The following is a 5,689-nucleotide window of genomic DNA, read 5'->3' on the forward strand; positions in this document are numbered from 1 at the left end:
GACCGACCAATGTTAGTGAAATCAGAAGTTTTCTTGGACTAGCTGGATACTATCGGAGATTTATAGAGGGATTCTCTAGGATAGCCCGACCCATGATGGAACTTCTTAAGAAGGAGAAGAAGTTCGCCTGGACGGAATCTTGTGAAAGAAGTTTTCAAGAATTGAAGCAGAGGTTGACAACCGCCCCAGTGCTAACCCTACCGGACATTCATCGGGATTTTGTCATTTATTGTGACGCATCCCGACAAGGATTAGGGTGTGTACTGATGCAAGACGGGAAAGTTGTTGCATATGCCTCCTGCCAACTCAGGACTCATGAACAGAATTATCCGACCCATGATTTGGAATTTGCAGCCGTTGTGCATGCCCTTAAGATTTGGAGGCATTACTTGATTGGGAATAAGTGTGAAATTTACACCGACCATAAGAGCCTGAAGTATATCTTCACCCAGCCGGATTTGAACTTAAGGCAAAGAAGATGGTTGGAGTTAGTCAAGGACTATAACTTGGAAATTCAGTATCACCCCGGGAAAGCAAACGTAGTAGCCGATGCCTTAAGTCGAAAATCCTATGGGCCCAAAAATGATCATCTGCGTGAGGAAATGGCACGATTAAATGTGCACATGGTTCCTCGAGGTTCCAGCCAAGTGCTAAACGTCCAATCGACACTAGAGAATAGGATTAGAGAGGCCCAAAGCTCGGATCAGGAGTTAATGAAGATCTGCAAACAAAGTGGAGAAAACAAAGCACCAGGTTTCAGAGTAGACGATAAGGGAACGTTATGGTACGAGGGTAGGATTTGTGTACCCCAGAATGGAGACTTCAGGCAGATAATTATGGACGAAGCCCATAACTCGGCCTACTCCATCCACCCAGGATCCACCAAAATGTATATGGACATAAAGCAAAAATATTGGTGGAATGGGATGAAGGCGGATATTGCACGATTTGTGGCTCATTGTGACACTTGTCAAAGGATCAAGGCGGAACATCAAAAGCCGGCAGGATTATTGCAACCCTTGCCTATCCCGGTGTGGAAATGGGATGAGATAGGGATGGACTTTGTAGTGGGTCTACCTAAAACACAGAAGGGACACGATTCCATATGGGTAATAGTGGATCGACTCACTAAATTGGCACATTTCATACCCGTACGAACTAATTACGGTGGAGAAAAGCTGGCAAAACTCTATGTGGAGAACATAGTAAAGCTACACGGAGTACCTAGCAGGATTGTCTCAGATAGAGGGACCCAATTTACCTCTAGGTTCTGGAAAAGCTTGCATCAAGCCATGGGTACCAAGTTAGATTTCAGCTCCGCATATCATCCACAGACGGATGGTCAAACCGAGAGGGTAAATCAGATTATGGAAGATATGCTGAGAGCATGTGCCCTGACCTACGGAAAGGACTGGGAGCAGAGTCTGCCTTATGCAGAATTCTCGTACAATAATAGTTACCAAGCCAGCTTGGGCATGTCGCCATTCGAAGCTCTCTATGGAAGGAAGTGCAAAACTCCTCTGATGTGGTCAGAAGTCGGAGAACGTGCCCTAGTAGGACCCGCACTCATAAAAGAAGCAGAGGAAAAAGTAGCAGAAATCCGCGAGAAGTTGAGAGCAGCACAATCCCGGCAAAAGAACTACGCGGACAAGAAAAGGCGGGAAATAAGTTTTAACCTGGGAGATTTTGTTTATCTCAAAGTCTCACCCATTCGAGGGACGCGAAGGTTTCAGGTTCAAGGAAAATTGGCCCCTCGATATATCGGACCGTATCAAGTTCCAAAGAAAGTCGGAGCCGTAGCATACCGGTTGGAGCTACCAAGGGAGATGGCAGATATACACCCAGTGTTTCATGCCTCACAATTAAGAAGGTGTTTGAGAGTACCCGAGGGAGAACACGTGCCAGTGGAAACAATAGATTTGCAGCCGGACCTGCGATACCAGGAAGTGCCGGTCAAAATTCTGGACACTGTCACTAGGAGGACAAGGAACTCCGAAGTATGGTTATGCAGGGTTCAATGGAGTAGACACGGAGTAGAAGAAGCAACGTGGGAACGTGAGGAGGCCTTGAAGCAGGAATTTCCCCAACTGTTTAGGAACCAGCCGAATCTCGAGGACGAGATTCATTTAAGTGGGGTAGGTTTGTGACGCCCTGAAAATTTCCAAGTCAATTACGCGCTAAGAAATTATTGTTTGAAGCCTTTTCGTCGCCGAAGCTGCTCGCCCCGAAACCCTAATCCCCAAACCGACACCGAATCCAGCCGCGGTCCCACTCCTCGTTCTCCTCGCGCAGCGCGCGAGTAATGCGCGCGCGTGGCCGACCGGCCGCGGTCGCCGCCGCGATCGGCGCCGACGCGATTTCTTTTCCCCCCCACTGTCCTCCCCGCGCTGCGTGTAAGCGTCGCGCGCGCGAATCCCGTCGGCACGCGTCATTCTTTCTCTTCTCCCCACTTTCTTTTCCTTTTCTCCTTTTCCTTTCCCATTTCTTTTTCCCTCCTCTTCTCCCTGTTTCCCCCTTCTCCCTCTGTTCCCGAACGCCACACGGCTGCGCGCTGCCGTGCCGCGCGCACGCGCTCGCCCCCGCGTGCCCCGCGTGCCCCGCATGACCACGCGCTGCGCCGTGCGGCCCGCCACTCGTGACCCTGCTCTGGCCTGCGCCTCGCCGCGCCGCACGCGCACGCGCCCGCCGAACAGCGGTGCCGCGCCGCCCGCCGCTGCCGCACCCGCCCGCGCCGCCCGCGTCGCCGCCCCTGCGCCGCACAGCGCCGGCCTGCCCGCGTGGTCAACGCCGCCCTCGACGCCTGGGCCGCACGCCACGACGGCCACAGGCGGTCGAGCGCCATTGATGACGCCCCGCACCGCCCGCCGGCCGCCACCACCCCGTTCCCCTCCGCCTCACCGCCCTCTCCCTCTATAAATACCCCCCCAACGTCGCACTCCACCACCACAACCACCACCGCCGCCCTAGCTCTTTCCCCCGGTCCTGCATCGCCGCCGCCGCAAGCACCTCCGCCCGCCGCCGCTAGCCACCGTGGGCAGGCCGCGGTGCGCCACCCCAGCCCGTGGTGAGTGGGGGAATCGATTCCCCTCCTTCCCCTCTCCCTTTCCCCCTTAACCCCGAGCCGCCCCGGGCCCCGGCCGCCGGGATTTGGCCGGCGCCGGACCTCCCCCTCCCCTCCTCTGTTTCCTACTGGCAAGAGGAGGAAGAAAGGGGCAATTTTACCCTTAGGCCCCTCCCTTCCCCTCTATTTGTTTAAGAACCCCTCCACTCCTTTACAACTTTGCAAGATGAGCCCCCTCTCTTTGCTATTTCCAAAACTAGACCCCTCCACTATATAAGTTTATTTCCAAGAAGATCCCTCGCACTTTTGCTGTGCCTTTAATATTTCTAGGATTCGCAATTATGTCCCTACCCTTTTCGGATAATCACGAGTAAGCCCCTAGGCCTTTGTTTAGCCCCTGAAACCCCCTTCGCCTCGTCATTTTATGTGCGAATCGATCTCCGATCGACCCGAAACTTTACCACGCCCTTCCTAGTATAGTTCTAGCCACGACATTAAGAAACCACCCAAAAATATTACCCCTAACTCCGTAACTAAATTATTTCCTATTAAAGCTCAACGATAAAAGCTTTTAGTTCTTTCGCTTGATTGGGTGTCTGTTTGTTTGCGCCCTACGACACGGAGTGAACGAGGAAGGTCCCGACTGTGACCAGGTGAACGAGGACCAGTTCTACGATTCCGAGCCCGAGGGACACTGCTTCGACCAGGACCTCCCGCAAGGGTCTGACGATGGCAAGTTCAACTCCACCCTTTGATGCATGTTTCTGTCCTAGTTTTTATAAACACAACCCAGTGGCCTGCTTTATAAAATTGCATGGATTTGCTTACTGAAAACATGGTAGGATAGCCACCCTTGTTTGTGATACCCATACCATGACCACCTGGTTTTGTAAAGAAAAGTGTGTGTGTGGGAAGGGATAAAATGTGTTTTGAAAGACGAGTTAGACGGGATGGATGGCAATTCTGTGTAATTTGCCGCTTGTGTGCTCGTACCTGTGTGGTTGAGCGAGGAAGGGAGATATCCATCCTGTCACCCCTAAGGACCGAGTTGATGTGTCGTCTCACCTAGCTTCCTGTCGTGCAAACCACTTGACCGTTGTATGGGCAGCGGCTTAGCCTAACCCCACTAGTTAGTCTGATAGCCATCAGGAGAGCTGGGAGCAACGGGCGATCAAGGAGGCGGGATAAGCTCTGTGTGACTTATGCCCAGGTTAAACTTCGGTGATAGGTCAAATGACCCCTTGATAGATCCCGTGGTGGCTAGTCAGGTCTAGCTAAGGTGGGTAAGGGTTTTGATGGGATCTGCACTGGCACTAAGGTGTTCGTGCTGTGGTACCCCACCTGTGGGTAAAGTTGCACACCTCTGCAGAGTTAAAATCTATTCGAATAGCCGTGCCCACGGTATTGGGCAAGTTACGGTGTGGTCACATAACTAGTGTTTCCCTGGGATTGGTGTGTGTGTTATTTGGAAAATGTCCGGCAGTTGTGCCATGGGCTACGATGGACGGGGAGTCCGGTAGCAGCTTAAAGTTTGGATCCTGTGTGGATCAACAGCACGTGCTCCTTGGTATTTGAGAACTTGTGTTGAAAATGTTTTAAACGAACCTTTGCATAAAACCGAGTTTTTCCGCAAATAAAACTATAACCTTACCCTTGGTTTAACCTGTGCATTTATTTCTGTTATACCCCCTCCGCGGGTGTGATTGGACTTGCTGAGTATGTTCGTACTCACCCCATTCTTACTTTTACAGTGGAGGATCCAGACTACATCCCCGAAGATGTCGAGTAGGGTTCCGTCCTGCACCCAGTCTTGCCTGTGGGTGAGGCCACCGTTGGAACTCCGCATGGCGCCAGACTCTGATGATCCCCTTTTCGTAGCTAGTGTAGTAGTGTGGATTTTAGTTGTAATCCTCGCGATAGTGGCGCTTCACTGCCCATTACCGCGAAGAGTTGTACGGTGATGTACCATCTGATGTAATAAAAGTGTTATTAGCCTCCTGGGACTGATAAAGTAACACTTTTAAGTCTTCCCTGATGGGGGGACGCTTCACCTTACCTTGATGATAATGTACCTCTAGGTCATAATCCTTGATCAGTTCTAGCCAGCGTCTTTGCCTCATATTCAAGTCTGTTTGGGTAAAGATATATTTGAGGTTTTTGTGGTCGGTGTATATATGACACTTTGCACCCATTAGATGATGTCTCCAAATTTTTAAGGCATGGATAACAGCTGCTAGTTCAAGGTCATGAGTAGGATAGTTTTGTTCATGAACTCTGAGTGCCCGTGATGCATATGCAATTACTCGGTGGTCTTGCATAAGTACACAACCGAGTCCAGTTCCTGATGCATCACAATAGATATCGAAGGGTTTTGACACATCAGGTTGAGCCAAGACTGGAGCAGTAGTAAGACGATCTCTGAGGATGTGGAATGCATCATCTCATTTTCAATCCCAAGAGAATTTAACTCCTTTTTTCAGTAGTTCGGTCATAGGTTTGGCTATTCTGGAGAAATCCGGGATGAACCGACGATAATAGCCTGCTAGACCAAGAAAACTATGAATCTAAGGGATTGAGGTTGAGGGTTTCCAATCCATCACTTCTTGTACTTTGCTGGGGTCAACGGAT

The sequence above is a fragment of the Panicum hallii genome, chromosome 8 (genome assembly GCF_002211085.1).
Source record: "Panicum hallii strain FIL2 chromosome 8, PHallii_v3.1, whole genome shotgun sequence".
In the NCBI taxonomy this organism is placed as follows: domain Eukaryota; kingdom Viridiplantae; phylum Streptophyta; class Magnoliopsida; order Poales; family Poaceae; genus Panicum; species Panicum hallii.